The 19,214-nt window shown below is 49.2% G+C and overlaps 1 protein-coding gene across 2 annotated transcripts in view; it reads left to right on the forward strand.

The window, feature by feature from the left end:
* Positions 1 to 19,214, forward strand: part of TLCD3B (TLC domain containing 3B) — a 34,936-nt gene that overhangs the window by 865 nt on the left and 14,857 nt on the right. For both annotated transcript variants that reach the window (XM_077983824.1, XM_077983823.1), the window contains exons 2-4: positions 7,328 to 7,463; positions 7,608 to 7,706; positions 16,524 to 16,685. The gene's annotated coding sequence lies outside the window, so the exon portion shown is untranslated. The remainder of the gene's footprint in view (positions 1 to 7,327; positions 7,464 to 7,607; positions 7,707 to 16,523; positions 16,686 to 19,214) is intronic.

Here is a 19,214-nt window from a genome sequence, read left to right on the forward strand (position 1 = left end):
TTTCAGTGAGCCGAGATCTACCACTGCACTCCAGCCTGAGCAACAAAGCGAGTCTCCGTCTCAAAAAAAAAAAAAGTAGCCTTGAATGCCGGGCACAGTGTCTCACACCTGTAATCCTAGCACTTTGGAAGCAGATCACCCGAGGTCTGGCGTTCGAGACCCGCCTGGCCAACATGGCAAAACCCTGTCTCTAGTAAAAAAATACAAAAATTAGCCGGTTGTGGTGGCGGGCGTCTGTAGTCCCCACTACTTGGGAGGCTGAGGCAGGAGAATTGCTTGAACACGAGAAGCGGAGGCTGCAGTGAGCTAAGATCGTGCCACTGTACTCCAGCCTGGGCGACAGAGTGAGACTTTGTCTCAAAAAATATATAAATAAAAACTAAAAATAGGCCGGGCGCAGTGGCTCAAGCCTGTAATCCCAGCACTTTGGGAGGCCGAGACGGGCGGATCACGAGGTCAGGAGATCGAGACCATCCTGGCTAACATGGTGAAACCCCGTCTCTACTAAAAAAAATACAAAAAACTAGCCGGGCGAGGTGGCGGGCGCCTGTAGTCCCAGCTACTCGGGAGGCTGAGGCAGGAGAATGGCGTGAACCCAGGAGGCGGAGCTTGCAGTGAGCTGAGATCCGGCCACTGCACTCCAGCCTGGGCGACAGAGCGAGACTCCGTCTCAAAAAAAACAAAAAACAAAAAACTAAAAACTAAAAATAAAAAAGTAGTGACGGTGTTGTGCTATGTTGCCCAGGCTGGTCTCAAACTCCTGGCCTTAAGTGAGCCTCCTTCCTCAGCCTCTCAAGTAGCTAGGACCACAGATGCGTGCCACTGTGCCTGGCTAATTTTTTTTTTTTTTTTTTTTTTACATTTTTTGTAGAGGAGGTCTCACTATGTTGCCCAGGCCATCTTGGACTCCTGGCCTCAAGCAATCCTCCATCCTCAGCCTCCCAAAGTGCTAAGATTACAGGTGTGAGCCACCATGCCCCACCAAAGCTACTTGTTAATTGTGTGGAATTATCAATATTTTTTTCAATCTGCTCCCACTGCTCCATTTTTACTCCATTTTGACAGCCTTCACATCACTATCAAAGTGATTTCCTACCACCCACATCAAATCTTGCTTCTTTTCCACTTTAAAACTTCCAAAGGCTTCCCACTTACTCCAGGAGAAAGCCCAAATGCTTTAGCAGACTGTCAACACCATCCACTGTGTGCCCTGCCTACCTTCCTTTTATTCATTCACAACATATTCAGTGGGTAACAGGCACTGCTGTAGTATCTAGCAGAGAATAAGGCAAACTTCCTGCCCTCATGTTGCTGACATTTTACCAGAGGAGGGAGATCAGGTATTAAATATATGTAAACAAATTAAATTTTGTACCCCCTTGGTTCTTTTTTTCTGATTTATTTTTTATTTTTATTTTTTGAGATGGAGTTTCGCTCTTGTCTCCCAGGCTGGAGTGCAATGGTGCGATCTTGGCTCACTACAACCTCTGCCTCCCGGGTTCAAGTGATTCTCCTGCCTCAGCCTCCTGAGTAGCTGAGATTACAGGCAACTGCCACCACACACACCTAATTTTTGTGTTTTTAGTAGAGACAGGGTTTCACCATGTTGGCCAGGCTAGTCTCGAACTCTTAACCTCAGGCAATCCCGCCTGCCTTGGCCTCCCAAAGTGCTGGGATTACTGGCATGAGCCACCATGCCCAGCCTTTTTTTTCTGAATTTTTAGAGATGTGGTCTTGCTTTGTTGCTCAGGCTGGTCTTGAACTCCTGGGCTCAAGCGATCCTCTAGCCTCAGCCTCCCAGGTAGCTGAGATTACAGGCATGAGCCACCATGCCTGACTTCCCATTGGTTCTTTCAATAGGATTTGCTGAAGCTTCCTGAACCAGTGTGTAGGGTCTCACATTTCCACAGCTTTGCAGATGCTGATCCCTCTGCTTGGGACACCCTCTGTCTTCCCCTCAAACCTCTTCCTCATCCCTCAAGCATGTGCTCAGTTTCGCCTCTGTGAGGCCTCCCTACCAACCTCAGGCAGAGGTGGCTGCTTTGGGCTGTGAATTCCCAGAGCATCATACAGATACTATTGTTCTAGCACTTCTCACAAGATACTTGAATTCCTCACTTCCGTGTCTGGCTCCACAATTAGACTGCAAGTGTCTGGGGCCTGGTCTGAGTCATCTCCTTATCCTGAGCTCTAGTGCTTGGCCTAGCCCTGGGAGCCTTGGTGAATATTCACTGGTTCTTTTTCTTTCTTTCTTTCTTTCTTTCTTTTTTCTTTTCTTTTTTTTTTTGAGACGAAGCTTTGCTCTTGTCGCCCAGGCTGGAGTGCAGTGGTGCGATCTCGGCTCACTGCAACCTCCGCCTCCCGGATTCAAGAAATTCTTCTGCCTGCCTCAGCCTCTGGAGTAGCTGGGATTACAGGCATGTGCCACCATGCCCAGCTAATTTTGTATTTTTAGTAGAGATGGGGTTTCTCCATGTTGGTCAGGCTGCTCGAACTCCCGACCTTAGGTGATCCGCCCGCCTTGGCCTCCCAAAGTGCTGGGATTACAGGCGTGAGCCACTGCACCCGGCCTATTTTTTTTCTTTTAAAAAAGTAGACATGGGGTCTCGCTATGTTGACTAGGCTGGTCTCCCAACTCCTGCCTCAAATGATCCTCCCACCTTGGCCTCCCAAGTTGCTGGTATTACAGGCCAGAGCCACTGCACTCAGCCGATACTCACTGATTCTCTGAATGAATTGAAACCAAACACTATCCACGAATGAAGCATTGATTTCCACATGTCCTAATTCCCTTGACTTTCAAGGCACTCAGCCCTCCCCGTTTCATTCCTAACCTTTTTAGATCACACACACACACTTGCACACACCCACACATGCATGCTCACACAAGCACCCCTCTCCATGGAGGCCTCCAACTTCCTACACGATGGCTGAATCCTGGCATTTTCCCCTAAAAACAATGCCACCATATACCTATTTTTGTCCACATTCTCCACTCCAACATACCTCACCACAGCTGCTGCCCCCGAGGTTTCCTACACCATGAGGCGGCCACGGAAATCGCCAGGGGCTGTGTCCCTGGATCCCAAATCTTCCCTCCCACTGTCAACCATACTGAGATGGTCTCAGCCACCCTCTTGGCTACCCCTGGCGTTTCAGAGGGCATTTCAAGCCCAGAAAACAGAAATCTAGCTGTCTTTAATGTCACCATTATTGATCCTAAAGAAGATTGCCTTCTTAGGCTGTCTTCTGTTTTTTGGTTTTTTTTTTTTTTTGAGACAGAGTCTCACTCGGTAGCCCAGGCTGGAATGCAATGGCATAATCATGGCTCACCACAACAGCTTCGACCTCCTGGCTCAAGGGATCCTTCCACCTCAGTCTCCCAAATAGGTGAGACTACAGGTGCATGCTACCACACCCAGCTAATTTTTAAATTTTTTGTAGAGACGAGGTCTCACTATATTGCTCGGGCTGTTCTTGAACTCTTGGGCTCAGGCGATCCTCCTGCCTCAGCCTCCTGAAGTGCTGGGATAACAAGTGTGAACCACTGTTCACGCTTGTAACAGGCCTTGGGCTGTCACAGGCCTTGGGCTGTCTTATTGTCTGATGGAATCCTGAGGACCAAGATGAGGCCAGTTCCCACCTCAGCCCTAGAAAAGGCCTCCAGGAACACATATTCTGCATATTCTGCCAACAGAGAGACGTCAGCCTTGGCAAGGCTCCTGGACACGTCCGTGGCCTGCAGTGCCCAGACCCGCTGGTGCTGGTGTTTTGTTCCTACCATGGGCTCATACATTATGCAGGAGTATGGGCAGTGCCCCAGGCCTGTGTTGCCAGGCAAGCCAAGACAAGAGATGATGTATATACCCCACTTTGCCAAGGCCCCATTTCTTTCTTTCTTTCTTTTTTTTTTTTTTTTTGAGATGGAGTCTTGCTCTGCTGCCCACACTAGAGTACGGTGGCGTGATCTCAGCTCACTGCAACCTCCGCCTGCCAAGTTGAGTAATTCTCCTATATCAGCCTCCCGAGTAGCTGTGATTACAGACACACGCCACCATGCCCAGCTAATTTTTGTATTTTTAGTAGAGACAGGGTTTCACCATGTTGGCCAGGCTAGTCTCAAACTCCTAACCTCGTGATTTTTCCACGTCGGCCTCCCAAAGTGCTGGGATTACAGGTGTGAGCCACGGTGCCTGGCTGTGCCAAGGCCCCACTTCTATCCACATCACACCATTTGCTGGGGGCAGAGAGAAACTGACTTCACAATAGCCAGGTAACCACAAGGTCTCCTCTCCTTGAAGTTGGAAGCTGGAGAGGTCAGATAGTATCATATGTAGTTCCGCATTTCCCCTGGGAAAAGGCAGACAGGACTGTATACTTCCAATCATGGTGGGGTGGGTGGGAGATCAGAGATGCAGAGAATCCCAGAAGATGAAAGAAGCTTCAGTGGGCTTGGGCATGGGAAGGGACCTGGCAGTTCTGATTCTGATCTAATAATTTCAGCTGCCTCCAATGGACATCCAATGATATCATCTCCCAGAGATTAAGAAGAGGTTCAGCAGCCTCCTTAGTATGAAAATGAAAGGTTTGTGTTTAGGTAATTACCCTGGGGGAATGAAGCTCTGCCGAGCTAGAGCTGGTGTCAATAGACTTTATCTTACTTAATCCTTACAGGAGGCATGAGTGGCAGAAACAATTACTTCCATTTTGTAGGTTGGAAATAATGGCCCAGTTGGAAACAAAATGAAACAAACCTTTAGGCCGGGTGCAGTGTCTCACGCCTGTAATCCCAGCACTTTGGGAGGCCAAGGCAGGTGGATCACCTGAGGTCAGGAGTTTGAGATCAGCTTGGCCAGCATAGCAAAACCCCATCTCTACTAAAAATACAAAAATTAGCTGGGCATGGTGGTGGGTACCTATAATCCCAGCTACTTGGGAGGCTGAGACAGGAGAATTGCTGGAACCCACAAAGCAAAGGTTGCAGTGAGCCGAGATCGCACCACTGCACTCCCCCCTGGGTGACAGAGAGAGACTCTGCCTCTAAAAAAAAAAAAAAACAAAGGCGGGGCGCGGTGGCTCACGCCTGTAATCCCAACACTGGGAGGCCGAGGCTGGTGGATCACGAGGCGAGGAGATCGAGACGATCCTGGCGAACATGGTGAAACCCCGTCTCTACTAAAAATACAAAACAAAAACAAAAACAAACAAACAAATAAAAAATAGCTGGGCATGGTGGTACGTGCCTATAATCTCAGCTACTCTGGAGGCTGAGGCAGGAGAATCTCTCAAACTCGGGAGGTAGAGGGCAGAGGGTGCAGTGAGCTGAGATGGAGTCACTGAACTGCAGCCTGGGCGAGAAAAAAATAAAAGCCTTTAGAACCAGGAAAGATCTGGATTTGAATTCTAGTTCTGCCACAGTGTATCTGTGCAACCCTGGCCAAGTCAACTGACCTCACTGAGCCTCAGTTGTCCTCATGTGGAAAGTGGGGATGACCCTCAGGGACTGGCAGGGCTTCCTGTGATTATTTGAGAAAATGTATGCAAAGTACATGGCATAGAACGAAGGCTCATTAAAATATATAGCCAGGTGCAGTGGTTCATGCCTGCAATCCCCCAGCACTTTGGGAAGCTGACGTGGAAGGATCAGTTGAGCCCAGGAGTTCAACACCAGCCTCAGAAATATAGTGAACCCCATCTCTACAAAAAAATAAGAAAAATTAGCCAGGCATGCTGTCTAATTTTTGTGTGCATTTATGGCCCAACTACTTGGGAAGCTGAGGTGGGAGAATCTCTTGAGCCCAGGAGTTTTTTGGTTGTTTGTTGGTGGTGGTGGTGGTGGTTTTTTTTTTTTTTTTCTTTTCTTTTGGAGACACAGTTTCACTCTTGTTGCCCGAGCTGGAGTGCAGTCGTGCGATCTCACCTCACTGCAACCTCTGCCTCCTGGGTTCAAGCGATTCTCCTGCCTCAGCCTCCTGAGTAGCTGGGATTACAGGCACCTGACACCACGCCTGGCTAATTTTTGTATATTTAGTGGTCACCATGTTGACCAGGCTGGTCTTGAATTTCTGACCTCAGGTAATCCACCCATCTCGGCCTCCCAAAGGTCTGGGATTACAGGCGTGAGCCACCGTGCCAGGCCCGAGCCCAAGAGTTTGAGACTACAGTGAGCTATGATTGCACCACTCCACTCCAGCCTGAGCAACACAGTGAGACACTGTCTCAAAAAAAAAAACAAAAAACAAAAAAAAAACCCAAACAAACAAACAAACAAAAAATTATAGGCCATGCATGGTGGCTCACACCTGTAATCCCTGCATTTTGGGAGGCCGAGGTGGGTGGATCACCTGAGGTCAGTAGTTTGAGACCAGCCTGGCCAACATGGTGAAACCCAGTCTCTACAAAAAATACAAAATTAGGCTGGGTGTGGTGGCTCTCACCTGTAATCCCAGCACTTTGGGAGGCCAAGGCAGGTGGATCACTTGAGGTCAGGAGTTTGTGACCAGCCTGGCCAACATGGTAAAACCCTGTCTCTAGTAAAAATACACAAATTAGCCAAGCGTGGTGACACGTATCTGCAATCCCAGATACTCAGGAAGCTGAGGCAGGAGAATTGCTTGAACCTGGGAGGCAGAGGTTTCAGTGAGCTGAGATTTTACCACTGGACTCCAGCCTGGGTGACAGAGCAAGACTCTGTCTCAAAAACAAACAAACAAACAAAAAACCAAAACCAAAAAGCAAAAATTAGCCAGGCATGGTGGCACATGCCTGTAGCCCCAGCTACTCAGGAGGCTGAGGTGGGAAGATTACTTGACCCCTGGGGGCGGAGGTTGCAATGAGCCGAGATTGTGATTGATCGATCGATAGACAGATGGATAGACAGACAGATGGATAGACAGATAGATAAATGATACAACAGGCCAGGTTTGGTGCTCACGCCTGCAATCCCAGCTACTTAGGAGGCTGAAGAGGGAGGATCAGTTGAATCCGGGAGTTCAAGGCTACAGGGAGCCATGATCATGACACTGCACTCCAGCCTGGATGACAGAGAGGGATCTCATCTCTAAATACATAAATTTTTAATGACTATTAATGAATATCACAATACATATGTGTATAGCAACTGTGCTTTACACGGATCTCATTTTGATTAATGAGAGGTGCTGCTGTTTCATAGATGAGGCGCCCAAGGCTCAGAGGGGTTGAATCCCTTGCACAAGAACGCCAGGCTAGTGACTGGCAGAAGCAGGACTTAGGCCTGGCAATGGGACTTGGTGTGTGCTCAGTGGAAGCTCAGAGAGGTTGTGAAATTTGGCCAATGTCTCAACAGCCAGTCGATGTGAGAAGAAAGGGATTGGACCCTTAGCTGTCTGGCTGCAACTCATCTGCTGTGCCCTCAGCTTTTTCTGGTGTGCAGATAGAGGGTGGGACTGGCATTGCCTGGGACAGTCCCTAACCTGGGACAGGTAAGTAAAAGTACTAAATAATAAATGGTCTGGCACCCCAGCCAGGTCTCACCCCAGAGCCCAGGCGGGGGGAATCGGACCCTTCCCTGGGTATCACGTGGGAAACAGGCCACTTCTGGCCGCTTATTGTTTACTTATTCACAGCCTTCGATGATATCACACCTGCACACCTCCGCAAGGAACCCGGTGGAGAGGATGAGTGAAATAGCCTGTGGGCAGCAGAGCCTGGAAGAACAGAGAACGGTAAACTCAAGCCAAGGGTAAATTGGGTGGCGGGTCTCTGAGGACTGCGTGGGGGTGAGACTCGCCTGGGGAGACAGGCTAGGGGAAGGAAAGACGGTGGCTAAAGTCACAGAGGCCTGGATGGGCCCTCCTATACCCCTGCCCTGCACTGCTGCTCCACGCGTGGACTGCCTAATGCTTTCTGTTTTGTTTGTTTTTGTTTTGTTTTTGAGACAGGGTCTCCCTCTGTCACCCAGGCTGGAGTGCGGTGGCGTGATCATGGCTCACTGTGGCCTCCACCTCCCTAGCTCAAGCGATCCTCTCACCTCAGCCTCCTAAGTAGCTAGGACTATAGGCACACAGCACCACACCCAGCTAATTTTTTTGACTTTTTGTAGAGAGGAGGTCTCACTGTGTTGCCCAGGCTGGCCCAGTGCTTTCTGGCTGCACACCCAGACCAGGACAGGCTGGTGTGTCTCCCTTCCTGGGCTGGGATGTCCTGAACACCCATTGACCACCCAACAAGGGTTCAGAGGGTGGGGTGCATCCCATCTTGGGTTTTTTTGGGTGGCATGGCAGCAAGAAAACACACACACAAACACACATACCACACGCAAACACACACACCACACACACACCAACACACACACACCATACACATACCACACAAACACATACACCACACAGACCCACACACACACCATACACATACCACACAAACACATACACCACACACACAAATTCACACACACCTCACCCAAACACACACACCACACACACACCAACACACACACCATACACACACCACACAAACACATACACCACACACACAAATACACACACACCTCACACAAACATGCACACCACACACACCAACACACACACACACCATACACCACACACACCACACACACCAACGCTCACACACCATACACACACCACACAAACACACCATACACACACCACATAAACACACACACCACACACCACACACACCACACACACCAACAAACACATCATACACATACCACACAAACACACACCATACACAAATACACACCACACATGCACCACACAAACACATACCCCATACACACCACACACCAACACACACCACACACATCACACACACCACACACAAATACACCTCACACAAACACACATACACACAGCAACACTCACACACCACACACACCACACACACAAATACACACACAGCTCACACACACCCCAACACTCACACACCATACACACACCACACAAACACACCACACACAAATACACACCATACACATACCACACACACCCCACACACACCAACACACACACCATACACACACCACACACACACCACACACACAAATACACACACAGCTCACACACACACACCACACACACCAACACTCACACACCATACACACACCAAACACACCACACGCAAATACACACACACCACACACACACAAACACCACACATACACCCCATACACCCACCCCCACACACCCCACCACACACATGCCACACACACACCACACACCACACACCACACACACCACACACCACACACAAACACCACACACACACCCCATACACCCACCCCCACACACCCCACCACACACACACCACACACACCACACACACACCATACACACCACACACATACCCCATACACCCACGCCCACACACCCCACCACACACACACCACACACACACTACGCACACACACACCACACACAAACACCACACATACACCCCACACACTCCACCACACACACACCACACACTACACACACACACCACACACACACACCACACACCACACACAAACACCACACACACACCCCATACACCCACTCCCACACACCCCACCACACACACACCCCACACACCACACACACACCCCATACACCCACCCCCACACACCCTACCACACACACACCCCACACACCACACACACTATGCACACACACATCACACACACCACACACAACACACACAAACACCACACATACACCCCATACACCCACCCCCACACACTCCACCACACACACACACCCCACACACCACATAGACACACCACACACACCCCATACACCCACCCCCACATACCCCACCACACACACACCACACACACCACACACAAACACACCACACACACCCCCCATACACCCACCCCCACACACTCCACCACACACACACCACACACACACACACCACACACACCACACACACACCCCACCACACACACCACACACACACACACCACAGACACCACACACACACACACCACGCACACACACACCACACACACCACACACACACCACACACATACACCACACACACAAACACACTACACACACACCCCATACACCCACCCCCACACACCCCACCACACACACACCACACACACATGCACACACACACCACACACACCCCACCCCCCCACACACACCACACACACACACCACGCACACACACCACGCACACACACACCCCACACACCACACACACACCACACACACCCACACACCACACACACCACACACACCCACACACCACACACACACCACACACACCACACACACCCACACACCACACACAAACACACACGCACCACACACGCACCACACACACCAACACACACAACACCACACACCACACACATCCTACACAAACACACCACACACCCCACACAAACACACCACACACCACACACCACACACACACCCCATACACACACCCCCACACACCCCACCACACACACACCACACACACCACACACACACCCCACACACCACACACAAACACACACGCACCACACACACACCACACACACCAACACACACCACACACAAACACGACACACACACCTCATACACCCACCCCCACACCCCACCACACACACACCCCACACACACACCACACACACCACACACCACACACACCACACACACACCCCACACACCACACAAACCCACACACCACACACAAACACACACATACCACACACACACCACACACACCCCACACACCACACAAACCCACACACCACACACACCACACACAAACACACACGCACCACACACACACCACACACACCAATACACACACCACACACACATCACACACCACACACACCCCCCATACACCCACCCCCACACACCCCACCACACACACACCACACACACCACACACACAAACACACCACACACACCCCCACTCCACACACACCCCATACACCCACCCCCACACACCCCACCACACACACACCACACACACACCACACACACACCACACACACCACACACACACCACACACACCACACACACACCACACACACACCACACACACCACACACACACCACACACACACCACACACACCACACACACACCACACACACCCACATAGCACACACACCACACACAAACACACACGCACCACACACACCAACAAACACACCATACACACAAATACACACCTCACACAAACACACATACCACACCAACACACACACCTCAAACACACACAACACACACAAAAATACACACACGCCACACAAAAAACACGCACACCACACACACCAACACACACCATACACATACCAAACACACACCACACACAAATACACACACACCACACATGCACCACACATCACAGACACCACACACACCAACACTCACACACCACACACACCACACAAACAACACACACAAATACATACACGCACCTCACACACACACCACATACATCAACACTCACACAAACACACACACCACACACACAAATACACACACACCATACACATACCACACACACACACCACACATGCACCACACCACACACAAACACCACACACACACACCACACACACACACACACCACACATACACCACACACACACCACACACACACACCACACACACCACACACACCACACAAACACCACACACACCACACAAACACCACACACACCACACGCCACACGCACCACACACACCACACACACCACACAAACACACCACACATACACCACATGCACCACACACACACACACCATACACCCACCCCCACACACCCCACCACACACACACCACACACACACCACACACAGCACACACACACCACACACCACACACATAGCACACACACACCACACACAGCACACACACACCACACACCACACACACAGCACACACACACCCCATACACCCACCCCCACACACCCCACCACACACACCACACACCACACAAACACACCACACACACACACACACACCCATACACCCACCCACACACACCCCACCACACACACACCACACACAGCACACACACACCACACAAACACCCCACACACACAGCACACACACACCACACAAACACACCACACACACACCACACACACACCCCATACAACCACCCCCACACACCCCACCACACACACACCACACACACACACCCTGAACAAGCTACTCTCTTTCTCTTTCCAATTCCCTTTCAGCATTTCTGATTACTGCAGGAGAAAGTCTCAATTTGCTGCCAGAAATCCTTTAACACCTATCTATGCTTATCTTTTTGTTCTTTCTTCTTTTTTTTTTTGAGATGGAGTCTTGCTTTGTCACCCAGGCTGGAATACAATGGGGCAATCTCGGCTCACTGCAATCTCCACCTCCTGGGTTGAACTGATTCTTCTGACTCGACCTCCCAAGTAGCTGGGACTACAGGTACACGCCACCATGCCTGGTTAATTTTTATATTTTTAGTGGAGATGGGGTTTCACCATATTGGCCAGGCTGGTCTCGAACCCTCGACCTTAGTTTATCTGCCCCCCTCAGCCTCCCAGAGTGCTGGGATTACAGACATGAGCCACTGTGCCGGACCTGATCTTTCTTTTTTTAACAAGGAGAGAGCCAGCCTTGAGTTCAGAATGAGCAGCTGCCGATAGTATCTAGCTAGAATGTTTTAAAATGTGTTTTCATTTTTGTATTTTTTGTTACCTTCTGTTTATCACAGGTGGTACTGGTTTTCTATTTTCCAGAGTGATAAAAAGTTTCCTTTTGAAGTACATGGTAGCGGCAGTCGCTCTCTCCTGTAATCCCCGCACTTCCGGGAGGCCAAGGCACGCAGATCACCTGAGGTCAGGAGTTTGAGACGAGCCTGGGCAACATGATGAAACCCTGTCTTTACTAAAAAAATACAAACAATTAGCCAAGTGTGTGGTGGCGGGCACCTGTAATCCCAGCTACTCGGAAGGCTGAGGCAGGAGAATCGCTTGAACCCAGGAGGCGGAGGTTGCAGTGAGCCAAGATAGCACCATTGCCCTCCAGACTGGGCAACAAGAGCGAAACTTCGTCTCAAATGAAAGAAAATAAAGTACATGGTTAGTTTAGCACAGTGGCTCATGCCTGTAATCCTAGCACTCTGGGAGGCGAGGCAGGCAGATCACTTGAGGTCAGGAGTTCGAGACCACCCTGGCCAACATGGTGAAACCCCGTCTCCACTAAAAATATAAAAATTAGCCAGGTGTGGTGGCACACACCTGTAATCCCAGCTACTCGAGAGGCTGAGGCAGGAGAATTGCTTGAACCTGGGAGGCGGAGGCTGCAGTGAGCTGAGATTGCACTACTGCACTTTAGCCTGGCAGACAGAGTTAAAAAAAAAAAAAAAAAAAGGACATGGTTAGGTCATGCTAACCATGGTGGCTCATGCCTGTAATCCCAGCACTTTTGGAGGCCAAGGTGGGAGGATCAGGCGTATTGCTGGATGGAGCTCAGGAGTTTGAGACAAGCATGAGCAACATGGCGAAACCCTGTCTCCACCAAAAATACAAAAAATTAGCCATGCATGATGGTGGCGTGCCTGTGGTCCCAGCCACGCTACTTGGGAGGCTACTCGGGAGGCTGAGGCAGGAGGATCGTTTGAACCTGGCAAACAGAGGTTGCAGGGAGCTGAGATGGCACCACTGCTTTCCAGCCTGGACAACGGAGTGACAACCCCATCTCAAAAAATAATACATGATGACAAAAAAAAAAAAAAAAAACCCACAGCCAGTGCTCTGAAAATCACATGACTTGGTTCAAATCCCTACTTGTGCCACTTTCTACCTGCATGACCTTGAGCAAGTCACACAACCTCTCTGTGCCTCAATTTCCTCCTCTGAACAGTGACTGAGAGTGTGTCTCACCTGACACAGTGACTTGTGCCTATAATCCCAGCACTTTGGGAGGCCAACGTAGGAGAATGCTTGAGGCCAGGAGTTTGAGACCAACCTAGGCAACAAATCGAGACCCCCATCTGTAGAAAAAATTTTAAAAATAAGCTGGCAGTGATGAGTCTGAGAGCCTGTAGTCCCAGCCACTTGGGAGGCTGAGGCAGGAGGATCCCCTGAGCACAGGAGTTTGAGTTACAGTGAACTAATGATGCCAGTGTACTCCATCAAGGGAGACAAAATGAGAGACCCGTCTCAAAAATCAAAACAAAACAAAAATCCCAGTATGTCCGTCTTAAGATTATTGTGGAGATTGTATTAGTTAATATATGTAAAGGGCTTAGATTGCTGCCGGATATTTAGTAAATGCTCTATAAATGTTTGCTTTTTTTTTTTCCTTTTGGAGAGAGAGTTTTACTCTGTCACCAGGCTGGAGCGCAGTGGCCTGATCTCGGCTCACTGCAACCTCCGCCTTTCAGTTTCAAAGAATTCTCCTGCCTCAGCCTCCCAAGTAGCTGGGATTACAGGCGCATGCCACCGTGCCCAGCTAATTTATTTATTTTTTTTGAGACGGAGTCTTGCTCTGTCGCCCGGGCTGGAGTGAGTGGCTGGATCTCAGCTCACTGCAACCTCCACCTCCGGGTTTACACCATTCTCCTGCCTTAGCCTCCCGAGTAGCTGGGACTACAGGCACCCGCCACGTCTCCCGGCTAGTTTTTTTTTTTTTTTTTTTTTTGTATTTTTTAGTAGAGAAAGGGTTTCACCATGTTGGTCAGGCTGATCTCAAACTCCTGACCTCATGATCCACCCACCTCAGCCTCCCAAAGTGTTGAGATTCCAGACATGAGCCACTGTGCCTGGCTTAATGTTTGCTCTTATTAGGTCAAATAGAGATAAACAACAACAATAACAAAAAACCATAACTGACCATAACTGAGGGTTTTCTTTTTTTTTTTTTTTTTTTGAGACGGAGTCTCGCTCTGTCGCCCAGCCCAGGCTGGAGTGCAGTGGCGCGATCTCGGCTCACTGCAAGCTCCGCCTCCCGGGTTCACGCCATTCTCCTGCCTCAGCCTCCCGAGTAGCTGGGACTACAGGCACCCACAACCGTGCCCGGCTAATTTTTTGTATTTTTAGTAGAGACGGGATTTCACCGTGGTCTCGGTCTCCTGACCTTGTGATCCGCCCGCCTTGGCCTCCCAAAGTGCTGGGATTACAGGCGTGAGCCACCGCGCCCGGCCGAGGGTTTTCTTTACATGGGGAAACAAAGGTTTGGAGAAGCTAGAGGCTGAGTTAGGATCTTGGTAAGTTTCTGGATTCCCAGTCTAATTGCCAGCCATTTCAATCTTCAGTAATTAATATAATCTCTCAACTTCCACTTAATCACCTGCAAAATGGGACTAATCCTATCTCATTGGATGTTGGGATTGGTGTGTATAAAGGCGGGTCAGAGGCTGGGCACAGTGGTTCATGCCTGTAATTCCAACACTTTGGGAGGCCAAAGCGGGTGGATCGCTTGAGGTCAAGAGTTTGAGACCAGCCTAGCCAACATGGTGAAACCCTATCTGTACTAAAAATACAAAAATTAGCTGGGTGTGGTGACGGGCACCTATAATCCCAGCTACTTGGGAGGCTGAGGCAGGAGAATCGCTTGAACCTGGGGGGCAGAGATTGCAGTGAGCCAAGATCGTGCCACTGCACACCAGCCTGTGCAAAAGAGTAAAGCGCCATCTGAAAAAAATAAAAAAATAAAATAAATAAGTAAATAAGTGAATAAATACATAAATAAAGGTGGCTCAGAAAATGAGCATTAGGACAATGATGCCTTCTCAACTGGGATAATATCGCCCCCAAGGGGACAAAAAAAGCTTACTCTTTTTAATATGGAAAAGATATGCGTGAATAGACATACAGTATATCTGTGTTATTAAACTTTCATGATAGGCAGCGATTAGAACAAAAAGTCTGAAAAGGGCTCCTCAGGGGAACAATAATGAAAGAAAAGTTGGGAAACGCTGCTCTCCAAACCAAGGTTTCTCTCGCTTTGCTTGTTTAGCCACTAGTGGGCAGTGAAATTGGCTTAATGGGTCATGATCAGTATTTCCTGGAAAAATGATGTAGAAAATTCCACAGGGCACTGCATATAATGAGTCAGAATGTGTTGTGCAAAGGTTTTCCATTCAACATGTGGGTACGTGAACTGCGGTCACAAAATAAAAGATATCTCGGCTGGGTGCAGTGGCTCACCTCTGTAATCCCAACACTTTGGGAGGCTGAGGCGAGCGGCTCACTTGAGGTCAGGAGTTCAGACCAGCCTGGCCAATATGGTGTCTCTACTAAGAATACAGAAATTAGCCGGGCATGGTGGCATGTGCCTGTAATTCCAGCTACTCGGGAGGCTGAGGTAGGATAATCACTTACCCAGGAGGCAGAGGTTGCAGGGAGCCGAGATCGTGCCACTGCACTCCAGCCTGGGCAACAGATTGAGATGCTGTCTCAAAAATAAACAAATAAACACATAAATACATAAAGAAACAAAATAAAAGATATCCCTTGTGGGTCACTATTTGAAAAAAATTTAAAGCCATTGCTCAAAACCACAATTTTCTCCTCTCATATTTTCTCTCTCAGACAAGCCTGTGCAGCCTTGGACTGTTTTGCCCTAAACAAGAAGAAATCTACAAGGAAAGGAAGAAATGTAGGAGAGAGTCCAGATTCCAGTGAGACTCGGGCCTGACTCTAACCAGCTCATGGCCTGGAAACTTTCCTCCCTTCTACATTTTCTTGTCCAGGGTAAGCACAGGTGCAGAGGAAAATGACCATCCCTGGTCACACACAGTGGCTCATGCCTGTAATCCCAGCACTTTGGGAGACTGAAGCAGGAAGATCGCTTGAGCCCAGGAGTTGAAGACCAGCCTAGGCAACATAGCAAGACCCCATCTCTAGAAAAAAAAAAAAAAACCTCCCCAAATTAGCCAGGTGTGGTGGCGCACGCCTGTTGTCCCAGCTACTCAGGAGGCTGAGGTAGAAGGATCACTTGATCCGGGAGGTGGAGGCTGCAGTGAGCTGTGATTGTGTCACTGTACTCCAGTCTGGGCAACAGAGTGAGACCTTGTCTTAAATAAAAATAAATAAAAATAAATAAAAAAAAAAAAAGGAAAAGAAAATAACCCTGGAGGAGTGCTACTCCTCCTCACTCCTTTTGCCTCTCCTCCTCTCATCTGTTCTCTTCCCCTTTTTCCTTCTCCCATCTTCTCTCCTCCCCTCCCGCCTTCCCCTCTCTTCATCTCCTTTTCATCAGACTTGGAAGGCAGCAGTCACATTGACTGAGTTTGTCATGTACTGTATGGTCTGAAGCATGTCATTCAACTTTTCTCAGACTCAGATTTCTCAGCAGTAAAATGGGGAAGTTATTTGTAAGGTGGCATAGATGATTAAATGGGAGCATGTATATAAAGTGTTTCAGCCCGGTGCCTGGCATGCGGTTGGTGCTGAGAATGACAGTAGCTGACTTGTAATGACAGTAGCTGGCTACCGGCTACCGTGTAAAGTACTGTAGCTTCTATGCATAGGCACGATTTAGTCCTCACAATGAGCTATGCAGGAGCTGGGAAAATAGCAGGGCAGGCTGCCCGGTTTCAGATCCCAGCTCAGGATCTTTTCGTTGTTTTTTTTTTTGTTTGTGTGTTTTGTTTTTGTTTTTGTTTTTGAGAGAAAGTCTCGCTCTGTTGCCCAGGCTGGAGTGCAGTGGCACCATCTCGGATCACTGCAACCTCCGCCTACTGGTTTCAAGCGATTCTCCCGCCTCAGCCTCCTGAGTAACTGGGATTACAGACATGCACCACTACACCTGGCTAATTTTTGTATTTTTAGTAGGGATGGGGTTTCGCCATGTTGGCCAGGCTGGTCTCGAACTCCTGACCTCAGTTGATCCACCCCCCCCCCCCCCGCTTCGCCTCCCAAAGTGCTGGGATCACAGTCATGAGCCACCATGCCTAGCCGCTCTTGGTTTAAGTTTTAATTTTCAGAGGCCCATCCAGAGGGAAGAAAATAAAGTAGCTAAAGAAGCAAACACTGGCCGAGCATGGTGGCTCATGCCTGTAATCCCAGCACTTTAGGAGGCCAAGGCAGGGGGATTGCTTGAGGTCAGGAGTTCAAGACCAGCCTGGGCAACATAGCAAGACCCCATCTCTATAGAAAGTAAAAAGATTCCTTTCCATAGAACATAGCTAATTTTTTTTTTAAATACAAAAATTAGCTGAGTGTGGTGTGCACACCTGTAGTCCCAGCTACTTTGGAGGCTGAGGCAGAGGCTGAGGAGCATTGCTTGAGTCCAGAAGTTTGAGTCTGCAATGAGGTAGTATCACGCCATTGCATTCCAGCCTGGACAACAGAGTGAGACCTTGTCTCAAAAGAATAAGAGGAAGAAGCCTGGCGCAGTGGCTCACGCCTGTAATCCCAGCACTTTGGGAGGCCGAGGTGGGCAGATCACCTGAGGTCAGGAGTTCAAGACAGCTGACCAACATGGAGAAACCCCATCTCTACTAAAAATACAAAATTAGCCGGGTGTGGTGGCACATGGCTGTAATCCCAGCTACTCGGGAGGCTAAGGCAGGAGAATTGCTTGAACCTGGAAGGCAAAGGTTGCGGTGAGCTGAGATTGTGCCATTGCACTCCAGCCTGGATAACAAGAGCGAACCTCCATCTAAAAAAAAAAAAAAGAATAAGAGGAAGAAGGAGGAAGAGGAGAAGGATAAGTTCTGAAAATATGAATGAGGATGTCTAAATTGTATTCAGTGGTGATTTTTCCCCCCTTTTTAAAAAAAAGCCTTTGGGCCGGGCACGGTGGCTCACGCCTATAATCCCAGCACTTTGGGAGGCCGAGGTGGGCGGATCACCTGAGGTCGGGAGTTCGAGACCAGCCTGACCAACATGGAGAAACCCCGTCTCTACTAAAAATGCAAAATTAGCCGGGTGTGGTGGCACATGCCTGTAATCCCAGGTACTTGGGAGGCTGAGGCAGGAGAATCACTTGAACCTGGGAGGCGGAGGTTGCGGTGAGCCAAGTTCACGCCATCGCAGGCCAGCCTGGGCAACAAGAGCGAAACTCCGTCTCAGGAAAAAAAAAAAAAAAAGCCTTTCAGTTCCTTAGGAAAATGAGTTTATGTTTTCTATATCTGCTTAACATTATACAGACAAACAAATTCAGAAAATATGATTTAAACATTTTTATTCACTTCCTGACTGTTTAACCTTGGACAAGGTACCAAACCTCTCTGTGCCTCTGTTTTCTGATCTGTAAAATAGAGGTACAGTAATAAT

This window comes from Macaca mulatta, chromosome 20 (assembly GCF_049350105.2).
Source record: "Macaca mulatta isolate MMU2019108-1 chromosome 20, T2T-MMU8v2.0, whole genome shotgun sequence".
Taxonomy (NCBI): Eukaryota; Metazoa; Chordata; class Mammalia; order Primates; family Cercopithecidae; genus Macaca; species Macaca mulatta.